This window comes from Silene latifolia, chromosome X (assembly GCF_048544455.1).
Source record: "Silene latifolia isolate original U9 population chromosome X, ASM4854445v1, whole genome shotgun sequence".
NCBI lineage: Eukaryota > Viridiplantae > Streptophyta > Magnoliopsida > Caryophyllales > Caryophyllaceae > Silene > Silene latifolia.
Window position 1 is genome coordinate 70,048,580 of NC_133537.1, and position 22,731 is coordinate 70,071,310.

At 39.2% G+C, this 22,731-nt stretch overlaps 1 non-coding gene across 1 annotated transcript; it reads left to right on the forward strand.

The window, feature by feature from the left end:
• The first annotated feature begins 206 nt into the window (after nucleotides 1-206).
• Nucleotides 207-314, forward strand: LOC141624829 (small nucleolar RNA R71). The gene has a single exon (XR_012534632.1). It is a non-coding gene; the product is annotated as a small nucleolar RNA R71 (small nucleolar RNA).
• The last annotated feature ends 22,417 nt before the right edge of the window (nucleotides 315-22,731 follow it).

Here is a 22,731-nt window from a genome sequence, read left to right on the forward strand (position 1 = left end):
ATATAGTTGTATCCTCTTCCTTATCTTTCAATGGGGTGTTACGAGAGTTGACGTATTGGGAATCATGCACCGCCATGGATTCAATGGTAGAATGAGCAAGTTCCGTATCAATTTGGTCAAACCTCCCGTTGTTAGCGGAATCTAGAACTCGACGAGACTCGGCACAACAACCATTATAAAATGTAATGGCAAGGAACCATGGATCTAACCCGTGATGAGGGCACTCTCTTTGCAACTCCTTATACCTTTCCCATGCTTCAAACAAACTTTCATGACTATTTTGACGGAATCCCGTGATTTGGCTTCTCAATTGTTGGGTCTTCTCCGGGGGAAAATACTTTTGATAAAATGCAAGAGCCAATGAATCCCAATCGGTAATTTCCATTGTGGCTCTATCAAGGCTATTAATCCACAACTTGGCTTTGTCTCTCAAAGAAAAAGGGAAAAGTATCTCCCTAATTTGAGCTTGTGTAACCCCGGTTGCCTAATCATCGAGCAATAGTCGCAAAAATTTTGAACATGTAAATTAGGATCTTCCGTTGGACTCCCACCAAATTGCTTCCTCTCAACAAGGCTAATGAAAGCCGGCTTGATTTCAAAATCTGCCGCACCAATTTGGGTAGTAACAATGCCCCTAGGAAGCATTGCTGCGGTGGGCTTGGAGTGATCGGATAAACGAACCATCTTCTTGATTGGTGGTGTTGAATTAGAATCCCCCTCTTCCTCAATAATTTGAATATCTTCTTCGTAAGATCTCCTCACACTTTCAAGTCCTTCAATAGATGTAGCTTCGTAAATCTCCTTAAAGAAGCGTAGTCGTCTATGCAAAGTTCTTTCGGGCTCTGGATCGATTGGAAGTAATTCACCAATCCGAGAGGACCTGGGCATAAGACAACAACCTAGAGGAGATCGTGAGTAACGGTCTTAAGGAACAAGTGCTCCTTAAGACAAAGAAAAACAAGATAGAAATCAACTAATCCCAAAGCAAACAAAACCGTGCTCCCCACAAGCGGCAGCGCCAAAATTTGGTAGGCTTATCGCGTACCTAACAAAGATAAAATACCCTAGGCATAGCTAACAACAAATGAATGTAGCTAGGGAAGTAGGGGTCGATCTCAGGGAGACGGTGGATGCAATATGACAAGCTATGAGTAGAATTCTATCAAGGTCGGTCACGATTTGGTTTGGTTTGATTTGATTAAAGTAAAAGCAATGATGAAAAATAAGTTGTAAACAATTATGAATAAGGATCTAGGGGGAATGGGGTCACACATGTAGATTAGCATAAATTGATGTCAAATAAGACGAACATAAAATCAAATGTTGTTTAGGTTATTAGCAATTTCCTCTCGGTCTATTACCCGACCATAGAACGATTACTAACGAGCTCTCGCACAAATTAGATCGAACTATTAAAACATACTTTGCCTAATTCAATTCCCGACTTTCGCTCTTAGGAAATGAATAACAAATTAATCAACGATTATGGCCAAACAATCAAAGATTAACAATATGAAACAAGCATGTATTATAAGCAACAATTTGATAATATAATTCTCTAATTCAACATGTGTAAATGGCTAATCAAACATGGCTTCCCCTCCCCTAGATTAAGAAACTACTCACACATAATTATGAGTAGACTAACAACAATAAGATGAATAAATATGAACATGGTAACAATATTTAAATTGGTCAAATAATAGCATAAACAATATTAAAATATAATAAAGGTAATTGATGTAAATAATGAGAGAATGGATGGAATTTAATTTGGAACTAATTATTTTATTATTTGATGTCTATGTCTCTATGTTTTTTCGTACTTCTCAAAAGCAAATCACCTCCATTATATAGGCGATCATTTGAGCTTTCAAATTTAATTATACATGTACGTTTAGAACAAATAATTAATATAAAAACATTACATATAAAATTATTCCTACGGTTTTGTGCTTTTAGTGCATGAAGTTTCTTCAAATAAAGAATGTTTCATGAATTAAAGAATTAATTTGAGATGTTTCATGTTGTAATTATCAGAATAACTCTTCACCCATGTAAATGTTGCATGCGTTTTGCTCGTAAAAATCCTTCAATGTAACATCATCAAATTGAATGCTTCAAGACTTGATGTTCAATGCACTAACTTCTACGAATATGCTTCTTTATTTTATCATTTGTAAAATGATGGTCTTGTCAACATTATTCAATATTTGGCTTTCATTTTATTTTGGACGGCTTCATTTTTATTTTGTGGACTTGGAGATTTTGAGTCTGAGCTTGAAGTCCTTAATTGTTTTGCCAGTTTGTATTCATCGCCTCGCTTAGCTGTTTAGCTAATATCAGCATCAAAATAGCTCCTTCCTTCCATGGCCAAGACTCGTCTCAAGTAGCCTCGTGATTCTCGGTGAATGCCATAATGATAGGAAAAATCTGACAATTGCTTCATTTTCTACAAAAACACAATAATGCATGCAAAACACCTAGAACACGGAATTAGCTCATAAAATCATTTTATAAAGTGCAATTGTCATGTAAAATCGAGCTAAAAGAAGGGTGAAAATAATATAAAATTACGACACATCACTGGTACACTTCTGTTACTAATCATATCCAATCTAATATCTCTCAGTTTTTCAATCAAAAGCTTCATGTCGTTATCATCACACTCAGCTACGCTGACACAAGAATAAACCTCTTGCCACAGCTCAGTACTCAAACTTTTCGGTCAGAAAACTTTTGAGAGACATCTATCAGTTTGCCATCTTTGTCAAAGACAGGCTTAGTCATTGCAGCTTTTGTCCATCTTTGTGTTATGTACTGTTCTGGTATTTTCTGAAAATCTTGGTTGTGTAGAATCCAAAGGCAGTGCCTGCACAACAAGCCCATTCTCTGAAACATAGAACAGGAACAAGTAATCTCTCCATGTTATCTGGTGAATATGCTACGTTCCATGACTTATTTGGCATCTGCAAGTCTGTTAGAATATATATTTTTGTCTCATCAATCTTCTCCACATCTTTAAAACGGCAATCAGACAAAGCTGCAACCAATTCTGTTTGGAAGTCTTTGAAAATGTTGTGCGAGTACATTTCAGAAGCATGGACTTCAAGGTTTGACTTTGTTTTCCATTGGATTTCAGAGTGTTTGTTGTCACTGTTCAATTTGGACTGCTTGTGTCTTTGTGCTTCCAAGGCACTCTCATAGCACACCCAAAACTCAACAAGGGTCAAATGAGGTGTGAGGAACCTGTCAAAGAAACTATTTTCACTCTCGGACCTAGAAGTAACCCTCATCAAGCCGACATTGAAACATCTTTAAAATAGGCAGGGATCCACTGTTTCTCGAGATCGTACATATCTGAAAACCACTCGTGTTCTACAAGTTGATAATCAGTCATTATCTTCCCCCATTGTTCTTCGAATTCATCAGGCTCAAGTTGGTTGTTCCAAACACACCTATTGAGCCTGGTCTTAAAATCCTCATCTTGAAATAGTTGATAACTGACTTTCTCTCTTAGTTTCTTCATTATGTGCCACATGCACGATCGTGTGTTGACTCCTTAAACACTTTAGGGACTACCGACTTCATTGATTTGTCCTGATCAGTAATTATAATTCTCGGTTGGCACCCGCCCATTGCTTCCAAAAATGTCTTGAACAGCCATGTATAACACTCAATACTTTCATCACCTATCAACCCAGCTCCAAACGTTATGCACCTTTTGTGGTGATCAATTCCTGTGAAAGGCACAAACACTATATCGTATTTGTTTGTTCCATATGTAGCATCTGCTGATAAAACCTCACCGAATAGCATGTAGTTCTTTATGCAGATCGGATCTGCCCAAAACACTCCAGCCAGGCACTTGTTTTCATCTACTATAAAATCAAAGTAAAATGAACTGCATGTGTCTTTTCTCCCAATAAGATTTTCAACAAATATTTGTGCATCAAAATTACCAATGTAGGTTTTTATGTCCCTGACAAAGTTTTTGAAATCAACCTCAGTAGCCCCAATGTTGTCGTAACCTCCACACAACTCCTTCCAACCTCTATAGGCTTTCACACCACCTAGTTTTAGCACCTTTACCTTTGTGACAAATTGCTTCTGTACCTCTGTCATTTTTCGGTTTCCTTTCAAGAATATTGTAGATTCAGGCGAAGCAAGTGGATGGTTATGCGCTTCATCGAATTTGGTAACAATATAAGTTCCATTTTCTTGGTATTTAAACTGCCCTAATGCACGATAGCCAAGTCAATTCTTGTAATCGCCCACACGCTTATGTCATGTCACATCGATTCTCGCATCATTCTCGGCAGATATCGGTATCGTATCGATCCTCTTCCTTTTCCTACTTTCCTTTACACCTTGCCTATTGCAGACAACATTCCTTAATGCAAAACTGTTTGGTAACTCATTGCCTTTAATCCTTTTTGTTGTTGCAAGTCTTGGCGTAAACCCACAGATTGTACAATATTCTTTGTAGAATAACTCTGCTGATTCTAGCGTTTCGAATACTTGTCCTACTTTAGGTTTCTTTTCCTCTGGACAGAATGGAATGTACTGGAGTGCATTTAATGTTTCAATTCTTGTCCTTGGTGTTTTAAAGCTGTTATTTGTAGAAGAAGACGTAGTTGCATCACTTGTACTCATTGTCTGGTTCAACAGTAGTTAAGTAAGTAAGTATATTGAATATTATTGCATCAATAATGCAGTAATCTAATTCTAATATGCTCTACAAAGATTGGCAATTTATTTCGTACAAATAAAGGTTCATATATAATGTATTCCTGCGAATGTATAATCATGTCTTTAAAGGAACATTTATTTTACTGCTAATGTTCATAGGAAATATTGTTGTCCATTTTGATATAGCATATATATAATGTATTGAATGCTAATGACATTAAACAAAGAAATAGTCATAATATTATTTCATTAATATTAGAAAAATATTTACAAAAGCCATTTCAGGCTTTCAAAATGGTAAAGCCTACTAAGGCTTATACTGAAAAATAAAACACAAGATAATACCTAATAACAATAAACAGAAGATAACACAACATATTTCTAAACTAATCTAACAAATGGAGTCATAATAACCCCATCCCAGCATCGTTCCTCAATTTCAAATTCTTCTTCTCTTTCCTTTAAAAATTGTCGTTCTTGTCTTTTGTGATGTCTAATTATTTCTGCACGACTAGACATAGTCGTGCAGATGCAGAATCTGTCAAGGACCCGATTATTCTTTATGATAGTTATTACACCATTTTCATTTCCGTGAACCGCGTCTCGGTAATAATCCCTCTCCTTTACCTCTGGCTCGTTCCCTATAAGGAACCACTTTGACCAGCCCTTGCACACCATGGCCATGTTTTTCTTTTCTTCCCTCCCAAGTCGATTAAAAAAAATCCGGAGGAATGCCTCATTAGTAAGGAAATGATGTAAACGACGACTGGGAGATGGTACATCCATCTCCACAGGAATGTCATCTCCATCAAACCAGTTTGAAAAAAATTGGCTTACTTTCCATTCCCTATAATGGGCCATGAAATTTTGTTTGTAAGCATCATTCTTGTAGGGAACTATCAGGCATTTTGAGTAGTCCATTGTTTTTTTTTAAAGAAAATTAAGTACTTTTCTGAAGAGATTAAAAGTTTTGGTTATTGGAAAAGGTAGGATGTAAAACTAGTTGTGTACTCTTGGGTTTATATAGTGGATTAATTGATTATAAAAATTAAATTTCAGGAACAGTTGTGTCTTTTCAACCGACACAAACATAATCATGGTAATTAATAAATTGGGTGAAGTTATCTATGTTACTTTAATTTATTGCATAAAACAGTATATGCACATTATGAAAATACGTAATGGACATTTGAATTAAACTGAATTCACATTTTTTTTCCAAATAATGTTCCATGTTCTTTTTTAAATAATTTAATGTACCTTTAAATATAATATAATGTACATTTTCCAAACAGTGCTTAATAATATTTTAGTTGTACCTAATTATCAGAAAATGCAAATTACGAATATAGATAGTTGACAATTTATTTTATGGAACATGTTTTTTTATAATTAATATAATTTACATTTAGAAGTAATATTCAAATTAATGTGAATAATTGCGTCTTTTCACCACATAAGCAAGTTATTTCGTACAAATAAAGGTTCATATATAATGTATTCCTTCGAATGTCCATTATCATGCCTTTAAAGGAACATTTATTTTACTGCTAATGTTCATAGGAAATATTGTTGTCCATTTTGATAGAGCATATATAAAATGTATTGAATGCTAATGACAATAAACAAACAAATAGACACAATACTATTTCATTAATATTAGTAAAATATTTACAAAAGCCATTTAAGGCTTTCAAAATGATAAAGCCTACTAAGGCTTATACTGAAAAAAAAAAACACAAGATAATACAAAATAACAATAAACTAGAAAACTAACTTAATATATTTCTAAACCAATCTAACAGTCGGAGTCATTATTGGGGGTAGAGGGCCAAGTAGTTGTCTTCCCTCCCTTTATGCACCCCAAGGTCCACTCTATTCATGAGTGCCATCAAATCATTAATACCCGGGGTGTTTGGGATTTCCGGTTGGAATTGGGTATATGGAGTGGGGTAAGGCGGGATAGGGACGTAGGAAGGTGGGCTAAAAGGTGCACCTGGCCCTCCACGAGGTGGTTGACGGTGTGGCTCTTCCCTTTGAGGGGGATTATCAAGAATTTGGATTTCAAGGAGGTAGCTTGGTGGAGGAGAGTATGGACTCAATCTTGGGTCAATGCCCGGTATCTTCCATCCCTCAAGGACCATTGAGGTGCATCCCTTGGTGTGCCACTCCACACTCCCATCTCGAGTGTGGTTACACAACCGGTGACTGTGGAAGATGGTGTGCTCATCAATCAAGGTCCTCCCTTCAAGAGGAATATAGGTTCCTCGGGCATTGAACCCGGGGCAAAGGTGTTTGGCCAAAATTGTAATTAGACCTCCCATCACGAAGGTTTTGAGTTGGGTGGTCCCTTGAGCAAAATCATGGAACCTAGTAAGTATCTCAAGTGGCGTGTTGAAGTTATAACGCCTCACCGCTCGAACATTCAAATAAGACTCAAGAAAAGTTAAGTCGATGAGAGTACACCGATCTTGCTCGTACCTCCCATTGATGCAACCGGCTACAAAGCGTTCGGTGAATCGAATCACCGGGTGTTGGATAGCAAATGTATAGCAACGCTTTATATGGGTAAAGTCCCTCCCGGAGATAGCTTTCCAAAGAAAGTCCACATTGAAATTATCGGGCTTTTTGGTATAGTCGGTGGGTACTTCAAGACCGAAAACATAGGCAAATTCCTCAAGAGAAAGAACATGGTCTAGGTTGCATAACCTAAACTCCATGCCTACATTGTTGTGGGTATCCGCTACAATGCGAAGGCTACTCAAGAATTCAAGTGTGAGACTAAGGTAAGTCTCTTCATGGGCATGGAAAAAGCTCCCAATGCCAAGGCCATTAAAGAACATCTCGGTAGGGTACCTTATCTTAAGGATTTCCAACACCCTAGTATCAACAAATTGAGTAGGTTCGTACTTCTTACCTAGGAGTTCGACGAATTTTTCGCGGTGTTCGTCGGATAGGAAGATCACTTCTTGGAAGTTATTGAGTTGCTCAATGCCTCCTCTCATTAAGGGTTGGGTGCTCCTTGGTAGTATTACCTCTCGCGGTGTTGAAGAGCTTGATCCCTTGCGCTTCTTCCCGATTGATTCAATCAATTTCTTGGCCTTTCCTTTGGTGCTCATATTGGTGATGGGGGTGTTTTTGAGGATTGGAGGGTGATTTTGAGGATTGAGATGAGTGTTTTAGGGTTTGGTAAGGTGAGAAAATGAGGGAGAAGGGGGGTGATTATATAGAAGAAGTAGGGAATCCGAACGGATAAGATTGGATCGAACCCGTTTTATCCGCGTAAACAGTACAATCCGAGCGGATTTAAGACGGGACGGGCGGATTGTCGGGAAAGAAGACGGGCGTCTTTGGTAGAATCCGCACGGATTCTAGGACAGAGAATTTCTTTGGCTGGGAAGCAGGGAAAAGACGGGCGGATTTTCTTCAGGACGCACGGCTTGATCTGGACGGGCGGATTTTCTATAATCCGCACGGATTTTGACACGATTCAAAATCTTGCTTCTGGATGACACACGGGACGGGCGTCCCGTGAAGAAGACGGACGGATTGACTGGGACGGGCGGATTTTCTAGAATCCGCACGGATTCTTCAGCAGTTTCAACTTTTTCTTTCCCGCGGGCCCTGGACGGGCGGATTTGCTGGAATCCGGGCGTCTTCTTCTTCTCTCCTTCTCCTTCTTTCTTTTTGATGAAGCAACATACCCCTTTTTCACTGATTTTCTCTTTTTTCCTTATCTTTTTCTGAAATTTGCTCATAAAACATGTAAGATGACTCTCTCTCTCTTCTCTCTCATGCAAGAAGTTAAATGCAAATGTAAATGTACAATATTATACAAGTGAAAGGATTCAAGAAATATCTTACAAATGGTGGTTTTGAGGTAGGACTCCACCAAACTAGTTCAATGTGTAGAGACTCTTATCCATAGAGCTCAAAGCTCTTAATAAAAGATCAAAAGCTTGTGAACAAGCTCCAAATAAGCATAAGTATGGGTTGCTCAACTTGAATATGAAATTTGGCCAAGGAAGCTTGTAGAATGTTCTTTTTCTTAGCTTCTCCTTAGCGTTAGAGCTTTCCCGATGCTTCAAATAGGTAAACCCATGATTCTTGCCAAAACTAAGCATGAAGTGTGGTTCATTTTCATCCATGGACTTCCACCTACCAACTTCTTCTTCAATTTTGGTGATGATGATAGCACTTTGATTATTCAATCCTTCCGAGGTAGAAGGAGAATTTACATGACTTTGATGATCGGATACCATAGGAGTTGAAATCATGAGTGTCAAATCTTCACAAGTAGCCTCACGAGCAATTTTCTCATTGAGCTTTCTCACCAAATAGCTCTTGTAAGAAACTTTGGCCTTTTGGAGAAGGTCTAACATATCCTCTTCGATGATCATTGGCTCCATGATAGGTGCCAAGTGGTCTTCATGAAGGATAAAGGAAGGGCGTTCTTCTTCATGATAGGGTATCTCAAATGCCTCAAGGATAGGCTCCTCAAGCAAGGTGATTTTACGAATCCCTCCTCTAGGCTCATCATCATTGTTGCTATCCTCACGCGAATCATAAATGGGGGCTTCATTTAGCTCTTTTTCCAACACCTCAACGTTCACATCAAAAGACACACCCTCATACTCACAAAGGTTAAGAGTATTTGGGTTGCTCAACCTCATGTCCTCTTCATTGAACACGACACTTTCATAGTCACAAGAGCTCAAAGAACTTGGCTCTTCCCACTTTTCATCTTCCATGTCAAATGTCACTACTTCAAACTCGCATTTATGTTCAATATCCAAAGAACGGTGGTGAGTGTTTGCTTGGAATTCTTTTAATTGGGCAATTTGAATCCTCAACTCCTCTCTTTGGATAACAATATCTTTAAGAACATTATCTTCTTTTCTGCTCTCTTCTAGCATTTGTTTGAAGAAGTTTTGTTGATCTCCCATCATTTGGAGAATCATGTTTTGAATGGGTTCATCTTTTTGTTGTGGGTGGGTGTAAAAGTGGTTGTGGTGGGAAAAATTGGGGTAGTGGTTAGGATTTTCGTTGTACAAATAATAAGGTAGGTTTGTGTTGACTTGCTCCTCAAACTCCCCATACCCATAGTTATACTCAAAAGATCTACCACATACTCCATTTGTCAAGTCTTGCATCATCATGGTTGAGACAAGTAAACAACTACAAGCATGGAAACTACACAAAAACGGTAAGAACAATCCTTGAGGAACAAGTTCCTCAAGGTGAAAGCACAATTAAAATAGACAAACAAGTAAGAACTTAATCACATAGCACCATCCCCGGCAACGACGCCATTTTGGTGTGGAACGATGTCGTCACTCATCCAATCAAACACATTTATAATACTCAACATACAACTAGTTAGCGGTAAGTCGAGGTCGATCCATGGGACGGTGTGCTTTGGGTTCTAAGTCTATCTATCTCAATTTATGCTAGTGTCACAATTTGGTTGGGTTTGTAGTTGTGTGATGCGACCATAATTGGCGCATATTTAGCCCCCGAATTACCATTGTTTTCATGCTTTTCAGTGCCTATTTGGGTCATTTCTTATCTTTAGTTCTTTGTTTTGCATATTCTTTGAGATTTTGATCCCTTGGTAGGAAAGGAGTAAGAATCTTGCATTTTCATGGCAAAACAAGGCTAAATTGATCATATTCAATGACCAAGCATCAAGGAGAGACAAGACTAGAAGGCCTTTGTACATAGCATAGTAGAAGAGCATTGTTGAGAAAAGGATCCTTGAGTCCCCAAGGAAATCCCCAAGGAATTCATGAAGAAAAGGGAAGAAAAAGAAGAAGGAAAGTTGCTTAACTGCAATCCGAACGGATTGTAGAGAATCCGTCCGTCCTCGCCAGTCCGAGCGTCCTCACCAGGAATCCGCTCGGATTCCCCATGCCCAGTCCGAGCGTCTTGTTCCTTGATCCGCTCGGATCGTCCATCCCAGATCCGGCCGTCCCGACTCCCAGCCGCACGGATCACAAAGACAAAGACACGATTTCGTTCTTCAAGCTACGAAATGGAGAAGCCCTTCTCTCGGATAATCCTGGAGGCTCCTTGCTCAACTTAAAAAGTGTAATTACTAGTTTAGCCCTTAGTTAACCCTAATGCATCCTCCTAATTTGCACTATAAATACCCCATTAGTCTAATTAGAGGAGCATGTTCTTCTTATCAATAATTAGAGTAGTTAATATCAATCAAATCTCTCTTCAATATTGTAATCAAATATTAATCAAGTTTTAATCCAAGTTTTAGTTCTTTAATCTCTCTCTTGTTCTTACTTTGTTTTGGGTAATTGAAGATTATTTGGGTTATTATTGGGAGATTGACAACCTCTCAATCTAGGATTCAAGTACTTCTATTATTCTTGCTTTATTATTGGAATCATTAGTAGGTATAATCTCTTAATCCCTTTTTAATTATTGCTAATTACTTTCATTTATTCATCATGTTTCATTATGTTAGTATGATTGACAACCTTCCTAGCATGATCAATATGATAATAAGTGAGTAGTCTCTTAGCTAGGGTTTAATGGGTGATTAGGGGAAACCAACATGGGGAATGATTCATGCTTAAATTAATATGCTTTCATATCTTATTTGCTTGCTTGTTTTGATCTTAATACATGCACATGTTATATTTGATGAAATGCTAAGCCTATGAATCCTTGCATTTACTATCATCTTCTATCCTTTCAACTTGACTTGTAAGACATAACCCAACTCGAGTCTTGTTAGACCATGCATGTGTTAAGTAGGGAAGATTAAGTCGACTTGTAGGTGTTGTACAATCCAAGAGATTCGGCTCCGGGACCCAAACTTTCCTAGGATTGTAAGATATAACCCAACTCAATCCATCACAACAATAATTGCTTGCTTATAATTTGAGAACATGTTTGTATGATCATATCCCATGATTCCCCTATGAACCCATGACACCCTAGTGCTTTTAATCAATTGTTTACACCCTAATTTCATTTACCTTGTTAGTTTATTTTCATTGCTATTTTAGTTTAGTAACCTTCTACATCAACCCAATTTGTGACACCCCTAGACACCACTAGTTACAATAGAATCTTCATTTCAATACCCGTCCCTTGGGATCCGACCTTTACTTGCCTCTTTACTAATTGTAGAGTTGTTTGTGAAGTATAAATTGTGTTTTGTATCGACCATTGACCAACGACCACATATGCTTAATTGTGAACACCAAATGGCTCCGATCAAAAATGGCGCCGTTGCCGGGGACGGTGTTTAATTGATTTAAGATTTCTTTTATTGTTTTTAGTTGTGTCTTTTTCACCTTGGGAAGTAAAACTCCTCAAGGTTTGCTCTAATTGTTTTCTAGTTGTTTGATATTTTGCAAGAATGGATTTCATAGATTGTTATGTAGAGGACCATTTGAGTATCCCTTACTTCAAGGATCCCATGCAAGCATTAGAGGCCTTAGAAGCAAGTGAGGCTAAGAGCATGTATTGGGAGTTGGAGGTGGATCTCTTTGAGGCCGCTCTAGCTAACAAAGAACTCACCCATGCACAATCCGAGTTGGTGCATAATATTCTAGTGGAAGCATGTCAACCCATAGAGGATGAGCAATCTATCCTAGAGGATATTCTACAAACTCAAGAGCAAGAGGAACCCATCATGGAATTTGAATATGACGAGGTTAATGAAAGTGAAGAAGAATATGTCATGAGAATGGAATGTCTAATGGAGATGGAGCAAATTCTCAATGAAACTCCAAAGGAGGAAAGTGAGGTACAAACTCCTACTTTGAAACCCCTTCCCCCAAATTTGAAATATGCTTACCTTGATGAATCAAAGACCAAACCCGTGATTGTTAATGATAGACTTGATGATAACCAATTGGGTAAATTGCTTAATGTGTTGAAACAACACGAAAAGGCTATAGGTTATAGTCTAGATGACCTTAAGGGGATAAGTCCCAACTTTTGTATGCATAGGATTCATCTAGAGGACGACCATAGACCTACCATTCAACCCCAAAGAAGATTGAACCCCACATGCAAGAAGTTGTCAAAGGAGAAGTCATGAAATTACTTGATGCGGGAATCATATATCCCATATCGGATTCTTTGTGGGTTAGCCCCGTCTAAGTGGTACCTAAGAAAGGAGGTACTACGGTAGTGACAAATGAAAAGAATGAATTAATACCCACAAGAATGATCACCGGTTGGCGTATGTGCATTGACTACCGTAAATTGAACTCCGCAACAAGGAAAGATCACTTCCCTTTACCATTCATTGACCAAATGCTTGAAAGGTTAGCCTCTAACAAATTCTTTTGTTACCTTGACGGGTATTCGGGATTCTTCCAAATCCCTATACACCCGGATGACCAACATAAGACCACCTTCACATGCCCCTATGGCACTTTTGCATATAGAAGAATGCCTTTTGGATTATGTAATGCCCCCGCTACTTTCCAAAGATGCATGATGAGTGTCTTCTCCGATTATCTAGAGACCATAATGGAAGTTTTTATGGATGATTTTAGTGTTTATGGAAAGGACTTTGACTCATGCTTGCATAATCTTTCTCTTGTATTGCAAAAATGTGAAGATGTTAGTCTTGTTTTAAATTGGGAAAAGTGTCATTTCATGGTTAATGAAGGAATTGTTTTGGGTCATTTGATTTCGGAAAAAGGCATCGAGGTAGATAAAGCTAAAGTTGAGGTGATAGAGAAACTCCCACCTCCCGTGAATGTTAGAGGGGTGAGAAGTTTTCTCGATCACGCGGGTTTTTACCGTCGTTTCATAAAAGATTTTTCTAAAATAGCAAAACCCCTCACTCAACTTTTGCTTAAGGATGCCCAATTCCAATTCTCGACGAGTGCGTTGAAGCTTTTAATAGAATCAAAGAAGCATTGATCTCGGCACCAATCATCCAACCCCCAAATTGGGAGTTACCTTTTGAGATTATGTGCGACGCTAGAAACTACGCCGTTGGAGCGGTACTTGGCCAACGGGTAGGGAGAGCTCTTCATGCCATCTATTACATAAGCAAAACCCTCGACCCTTCTCAAGTGAATTATGATACAACCGAAAAAGAGCTTCTTGCCATTGTATATGCTTTGGATAAATTTCGGTCCTACTTACTTGGATCCAAGGTGATTGTATTTTCGGATCACCGTGCTCTTCGACATCTCTTGATAAAGAAGGAGGCAAAACCAAGGTTGTTGAGATGGATTTTGCTACTTCAAGAATTTGACTTGGAAATAAGAGACAAGAAAGGAGCCGAGAACGTAGTGGCGGATCACTTGTCAAGGATCCGGTTTCATGATGAAAATGGAGAAACCCCGATCAATGACTCATTCCCGACGATATTTTGATGGCCATTCAAACTCAACTTGAAAGGCACATCACCCCATGGTTTGCCGATTATGCTAACTATATTGTTGGAAAAGTGCTCCCTCCTAATTTGAACCACAACCAAAGGAAGAGATTCCTATTCGAAGTGAAGAGGTACTTTTGGGATGATCCAAACCTCTACAAGGAGTGTAGTGATGGGCTCTACCGGAGATGCATCCCTCAATGGGAAATCCAAGGAATCTTGGAAGGATGTCATTCATCACCCTACGGTGGGCACCATGGAGCAAGAAGAACCGTTGCGAAAATCCTCCAATCGGGTTTCTATTGGCCCACAATGTTTCAAGATACAAGAGAATTCATCATTCATTGCGATGCTTGTCAAAGAACGGGCAATATATCTTGGAGGAACGAAATGCCGCAAAGGGGCATTCTAGAGGTGGAGATTTTCGATGTTTGGGGAATTGACTACCAAGGACCCTTTGTGACATCTAATGGGAATAAGTACATCCTTGTGGCCGTAGATTATGTTTCAAAGTGGGTGGAGGCAATTGCCACCCCAAATGATGATGCAAAAACGGTCACCAAGCTTTTCAAGAAGATAATCTTCCCAAGATTTGGAGTTCCTAGAGCTATCATTAGTGATGGAGGAACACATTTCCATGAAAAGAAGCTTGCATCCCTTTTGACCAAATATGGTGTTCAACATCGAACCGGCTTGGGATATCATCCTCAAACAAGCGGTCAAGTGGAAATTTCAAATAGAGAGATCAAGCAAATTCTTGAAAAAGTTGTGAACAAGACTCGAAAAGATTGGAGCACAAAGCTTGATGATGCTCTTTGGGCTTATAGGACGGCCTATAAGACTCCCATAGGTGCCTCCCCCTACAAGCTTGTATATGGAAAAGCATGTCATTTGCCAATCGAATTGGAGTACAAAGCTTATTGGGCAATCCGAGCACTCAATCTTGATCTCAAATTGAGCGGTCAAAAGAGGATGATCCAAATCCAAGAGTTGGAGGAATTCGGACTACAATCTTATGAGAATGCAAAGATTTACAAAGAAAGAACAAAATTGCTTCATGATAAGAGAATTCGACAAAAGGCCTTGCACAAGGGAGACAAAGTCCTTCTATTCAATTCCCGCTACCGACTCTTTCCGGGAAAATTGAACTCTAGATGGATGGGTCCCTATGTGATAACCGAAGTTGGGAAGTATGGAGATTTCGAACTCAAGGCCGAAGATGGAAGCAAGTTCAAGGTAAATGGTCAAAGATTGAAGCCATACTATGAAGGAGCATTTGTTGGAGAGGTCGAGGCTACCTACCTCGGTCCTCCTTCTCCTTGACATCTCATCAAGAATGAGAGTTTGGTGGAGTCCTCCCTAAACCACCATTTGTAAATATACTAACCCTCTAACTTGTATTTATTATTTAATTGCATTTGTTTAATAGCATAAATTCTTTTCATGAGCGCAAGTGAGGGAGGGTTACTAATGAGTTTTTGAATGAAGGAAGGAGAAAATTCCTAAGTGTGGGGATGCATTGAAAGAAAGGAGAAGAAATTAACACCCGCAGCAAGAATCCGTGCGTCTCTCTGGAGATCCGGACGCCCCTGGCAGAATACGGACGTCAAGGGAAAAACGCGCGTCCATTGTGTTGAGAAATTGAAGGTTTCTGGATCGATGAAGAATCCGAGCGTCCTAAGGAAGAAGACGCCCGTCCGAGAGAATCCGGCCGGATTAGTGGAAAGACGCCCGTCTTTTCCCCTGAGCATTTCAAAGAAAAATCTCTGTCGAAGAATCCGCCCGTCTTCTCAAGAAGACGCCCGTCCTGACCCTGAAGAATCCGAGCGTCTTATGCTCGGGACGCTCGTCTTGAGGCGAGAAAAATTCTGGGATTTTACTCGTGGCGAGAATCCGGCGTCTTGCCGAGTAATCCGCCCGTCCGTGAGAGGAGCATCCGAGCGTCTCGGCTTCGAATCCGCTCGTCTCCCTGCCCGTTTCTCGACCCGACTTTTCTCAATTAAATTACACCCCACCACCCATATAATGACACATCACTACTCCTTCCACTCACCCTATAAAACTCACCCCCTTGTAACTCCCATACATATCCAAATCATTCTCTTCACCCTCAAAATCAAAAACCCCCAAATTTTCTAGGGTTTCCAATTCTCAATCAACAAAGAACAACCTTAGCAAATCTTCAAACAAAATAACCCAAATCAAAAGAACTCAAGGATGGCACCTAGAAGATCCTCCTTTAGAAATGCAAGAAGACCTAGGATGGTGGGAAGTTCTTCTACCTCACATCTCAACACCATTAGAAGAGAGCATGTGGAAATTGTAGACCTCACAAGGCTCGACGACTTCTCGAATGTGGAATTCCTTGATGATGTGCAGCGATTGGTCTTCCATCGACTCTTAAGTAAGAATATTCTTCCCACTAAATTCCTTTGTCATGATACTTTGAGAAAACTTGGAATCTTTCACCAAGTGGAGGCTTTATTTGAGGTTTTTGGTCTTTCAACACTCTTTCGCATGTTTGAACCCACCTATCGGTCTCTTGTGCTCGAATTCTTGAGTTGCTTAAAGATTACCACTTCAAACAAAGTGATTAGCATAGAGTTTAGGTTGGAGAATGTCTCTAGAACAATGACCCTTGTGGAATTTGCGAGAGTGTTCGGTCTTGATGTCTCGCCTACCCGAACATCAAGACCCAAGAAGTATAGTGTCGCACCCTTGTGGAGGGCCATGACGGGCCGGGACTTCATTCTTACCAAAGAGTGTCTTGCTTTTCACATCCAAAACCCAATCTTGAGGCTCACATACCGATTTCTTTCGGGTACCCTCTTCGCCCGCCGAGACCCGGCTATTGTGAATCAAATGGACCTCATGTTCATGGAATCCTATCTAAACATTCAAGGGAGAGACGGGTATCATCTCAATGCACCGCTAGTCTTGCTAGAAAAGTGGGCGAAATTCCGAAATGGTGATGATGATGGGAAGAAGCATATAGTGAATGGTGGACTCATAACAAGACTTGCAAAGCACTTTAATCCTAGGTTCAATGAGAACAATGAGTACACTCCACTCTCGGGAGGAATGAGAATTAATGAAGACCTCCTTGTTGTCCAACACCATTGGATAACCCTTGAGGGGGTTGATAAAAGGATCAAATGGTTGACAAAAGGAAGTGATCCTATCTACCTTCCGATGGCCGACCTACCTCGAGTCTCCCCAAGGAGAGGAAGCTTGTCCCCAATACCCTCTTACCTCATTCAAAGTCAAGAAAGGCAAGCTCCACCCCCGCAAGCTCCTCCACCACAACAACAAGAACAACAAACTCAAGGTGAAAAGATAAAGGTGCCTCCCTACCCCTTTCCCTACCAACCTTACAACCATCCGAATCCCTTCATCCTCCCCCGTGACGACTTTGTCACGGGAATCTTGCAAGACTTGCACTACCGTCAATATGAAACCAAGGTGGACAACTATTATGCTCTTTACCCTCAATACCACGACATGGTTCAAAAGGGACGGATAAGTGAAGAAGGAGCTTTTCCTTCATGGGCTCAAATGGAGTTGCTCTTTCCTAACTCGGACAAGGCCAATGAAGGGGCAAACGGTCGCAAAGGGGAGGAGAGCGGCGACTCTTGTGGAGGTGATACGGTGAAGCTTGAGAGTGAAGAAGATGAATTCATGGATCCAAGTTTAAGTGATGCTTCTAGGGATATTTGGGATACCGATATTGAAGGAGATGATGCCGATTTCTAGGAGATTACTTCATCACTAGGTGGAGCGGGCAAGAGGCACCCACCTTAGTTCAAGTGAAGTTTTCTCATCTCTCCTCTTTATCTTTATTTTTCATGAAAAGAACTTTGCATCTTGTTTATTTGTATTTTATTTAACTTTGATCATTGTTGGTTTAGTCCTAGCAACATCAAAGGACTCACACCTCGGTTCCTTTGAGGTGTTCTTTATTGTTCCCACTTTTGTAAAATCCAAAATGACAATCTAGTTTCATGCATAGCATAGCATGTGCATGAACTCCCCCATGCTTTGACATTAGCAATAGTGTCTTACTTGGTTTGGGGAAGTTAATGCATACGCAACGGGAGGTAATTTAAATTATCCTCTCCGTCATAACAAAAACCATGCATCATGTAGCATAGCTTAGTGTAGAATTGCATTTAGTATAGAAATCATGCATCATTCTTGCATAATTTCCATCATTTTGGCCATTGAGGACAATGCCCATATTAGTGTGGGGATGAGAATTCTAACACTTAACTTTTATTCAAAAACCATAAAAAAATTGAAAAATTTCAAAAATCATAAAAATTTGAAAAATTGAAAAACCAAAAACAAGTTCATTTCCTTTGTATATATTGTCTTGTATATATTGTGTTTGTTTCATCCTTGTTCACTTTGATTGACTATGCCACATCCGAGACATGAGGATATTGAAGACCGCATGGTATGATCTTTCCAATCTCCTTTTTCCTCTTTATGTTAATGACTATGTGGCTTTATTTTGATTGATGCGGTAAAACAATGTGAACTTAGGATTGCATCTAGAATTATTTGGCATATTAGTTGGTAGAATCATATGCATTAGGATGTGTATATGCTAGTTGCATCATGGCATGTAGTTGCATGTTAGAAAAATTTTGCGAAACCGTCTATTTGGGAAGCTTGACAAGTGTATATAGGCCCTAGTAGATGCTTTTTATTCTTAAGACTTTGCTTGTTAGAATACTTGTAAAACACCCTAGGATGTGTCATGCTAGTATCCTTTGACCCATGGATTAAGGCCGAGTCAAGAGTACCTTGTGGTGTGATAACTCCTTGGCTACCGTTTATTCCAAGGTGACCCTTGAAACCATGCATACTTCCATCATTCATCCATGTTCTACCATATTTTTGTCATCAAAGGGAATGGGCACAAAACAAAAAGAAATCAATTTGAGTTCAACGAAATGAAAAGTGAAAGAAAGTTTGCAAAATGCATCAAATGAAAAGAGGAGCAAAAATAGAACTCCTAAAGCTTCAAATACAAGGCACCCTCGTTACTAATTGGGGTGACTTTAAAAATGTTCAAAAAGAAATGCAAAAAGTTGTCAAGTATCGAAATGCCAAAAATCAAAAAGAAATGGCAAAGAAAGTGTTCTCAAAAAGTTATATGCCACAAGAAATTGGGGGGAAAAACAACAAACAAAAGCAAACTCCTAAATGAAACTCAAATTCTATCGATCCCTTTATCCATCATATCCATTTTTGTGCATGGTAGAGAGGGGACGACCCTTCTTCTTGTCTAGGCAAGAGGGGGAATTCCGCGATCCTCCAGTGTTTCTAACACCATAGGAGTCTACTCTTGACAAAAGCATTTAACGATTGAGGACAAAGGTACCCTAGCTTGACACCTTTTGGAGGTGATTTATTGGTATCCTTCTAGGCTTAGTAGTTTGAACAAATTGCATCTATGAAGGATTGTGTACCCTTAAATTGCTTCCCTTGTAGATAATTTCCGCCACTTAGATGAGGAAAGTGGCTATTCTTTTTGTAGATGCATCCATTATGTGTTTTTGTGTGCTTAAAAGTTTGGATGTGTCGCCATTTTGGCAAGACCCACCTTGCCTTGCAAGAAGGCATCCTACCTCATGGTTGTCTTGTTGTGAGTTGAAGGGGCGGAGTGAGACCCGCTAATTGTCTCATATCGGCTATTATTATTAGGTTAGGTTAGTATTGGTCCTAGTCTTTGTCACCTCTTTACTCGGGACGAGCAAAGGTTCGGTTTGGGGATATTTGATGCGACCATAATTGGCGCATATTTAGCCCCCGAATTACCATTGTTTTCATGCTTTTCAGTGCCTATTTGGGTCATTTCTTATCTTTAGTTCTTTGTTTTGCATATTCTTTGAGATTTTGATCCCTTGGTAGGAAAGGAGTAAGAATCTTGCATTTTCATGGCAAAACAAGGCTAAATTGATCATATTCAATGACCAAGCATCAAGGAGAGACAAGACTAGAAGGCCTTTGTACATAGCATAGTAGAAGAGCATTGTTGAGAAAAGGATCCTTGAGTCCCCAAGGAAATCCCCAAGGAATTCATGAAGAAAAGGGAAGAAAAAGAAGAAGGAAAGTTCTTTGAACTACAATCCGAACGGATTGTAGAGAATCCGTCCGTCCTCGCCCGTCCGAGCGTCCTCACGGGAATCCGCTCGGATTCCCCATGCCCAGTCCGAGCGTCTTGTTCCTTGATCCGCTCGGATCGTCCATCCCAGATCCGGCCGTCCCGACTCCCGGCCCGCACGGATCACAAAGACAAAGACAGCTGATTTCGTTCTTCAAGCTACGAAATGGAGAAGCCCTTCTCTCGGATAATCCCGGAGGCTCCTTGCTCAACTTAAAAAGTGTAATTACTAGTTTAGCCCTTAGTTAACCCTAATGCATCCTCCCTAATTTTCACTATAAATACCCCATTAGTCTAATTAGAGGAGCATGTTCTTCTTATCAATAATTAGAGTAGTTAATATCAATCAAATCTCTCTTCAATATTGTAATCAAATATTAATCAAGTTTTAATCCAAGTTTTAGTTCTTTAATCTCTCTCTTGTTCTTACTTTGTTTTGGGTAATTGAAGATTATTTGGGTTATTATTGGGAGATTGACAACCTCTCAATCTAGGATTCAAGTACTTCTATTATTCTTGCTTTATTATTGGAATCATTAGTAGGTATAATCTCTTAATCCCTTTTTAATTATTGCTAATTACTTTCATTTATTCATCATGTTTCATTATGTTAGTATGATTGACAACCTTCCTAGCATGATCAATATGATAATAAGTGAGTAGTCTCTTAGCTAGGGTTTAATGGGTGATTAGGGAAACCAACATGGGGAATGATTCATGCTTAAATTAATATGCTTTCATATCTTATTTGCTTGCTTGTTTTGATCTTAATACATGCACATGTTATATTTGATGAAATGCTAAGCCTATGAATCCTTGCATTTACTATCATCTTCTATCCTTTCAACTTGACTTGTAAGACATAACCCAACTCGAGTCTTGTTAGACCATGCATGTGTTAAGTAGGGAAGATTAAGTCGACTTGTAGGTGTTGTACAATCCAAGAGATTGGCTCCGGACCCAAACTTTCCTAGGATTGTAAGATATAACCCAACTCAATCCATCACAACAATAATTGCTTGCTTATAATTTGAGAACATGTTTGTATGATCATATCCCATGATTCCCCTATGAACCCATGACACCCTAGTGCTTTTAATCAATTGTTTACACCCTAATTTCATTTACCTTGTTAGTTTATTTTCATTGCTATTTTAGTTTAGTAACCTTCTACATCAACCCAATTTGTGACACCCCTAGACACCACTAGTTACAATAGAATCTTCATTTCAATACCCGTCCCTTGGGATCCGACCTTTACTTGCCTCTTTACTAATTGTAGAGTTGTTTGTGAAGTATAAATTGTGTTTTGTATCGACCATTGACCAACGACCACATATGCTTAATTGTGAACACCAAATGGCTCCGATCATTGTGTCTATACTAATGCAAGCAATAAGGTAAAACAAGCAATAAAGGAAAGATGTAAACAAATGATTAAAAGTGCTAGGATATCATGGGGTCATAGGGGGTTCATGATGTCGATCATACAAACATGTTTACAAAGTTGCAAGCAATTAATGTTGTAAAGGAACCGAGTTGGGTTATATCTTACGGTTCTTAGGAAGAGTTGGGTCCCGGAGCCGAATCGATTAGATTGTACAACACCTACAAGTCGACTTACTTTCCTCCTAATCAACTTCTATGCATGGTCTAACAAGACTCGAGTTGGTTTATATCTTACGAGTCAAGTTGAGTAGATAAGAGATGGTAAAAATGCAAGGATTCATAGGCTTAGCATTTCATCAAACATAACATGTGCATAAAGTTGACATCACAACAAGCAAGCAATTTAATCATGTGAACATATTAGATTAAGCATGAATCAATCCCATGTTGGTTTCCCCTAATTACCCATTAATCCTAGCTAAATAACTACTCACTCATTATCATGGGAAACATGTCATTAATGGTGTCAATCATCACAACAAGTATAAACATGATAATAGAATGAAGAAATGAACAATAAAGATTAAAGAGTAAAGGAATTATACCAACTTAAGATGATCCAAATAATAATGCAAAGAATAATAGAAGAACTTGATGATTGATGGAAGGTTGTCAATCTCCCAATAATAACCCAATAATCTTCAATTACCCAATAATAAACTTGAATAATAAACTTGAACAATAATTAAGGAGAGATTAATGTGTAATTTATGGAAAGATTAAATGATAATTTATTCTAATCTACTCCTAATCTAATCTAAGAGAATTTCCTCCTAACCACCACACTGATTAATTACAAAGATGGGGTATTTATAGTGGAAATTAGGTGGATGCAATTAGGGTTAACTAAGGGCTAAACTAGTAATTACACTTTTGGGATTTGAGCAAGGAGAAGCCGCTATTTTCTGAGAGAAGGGCTTCTCTTTTCGTAGCTTGAAGAAGACAACCGTGCTGTGAGGGAATCCGTGCGTATTGGAGTCGGGACGGGCGGATTGTAGCAAGGGAATCCGAGCGGATTTGGGACAATCCGGTCGGATTCTGGCGGGGC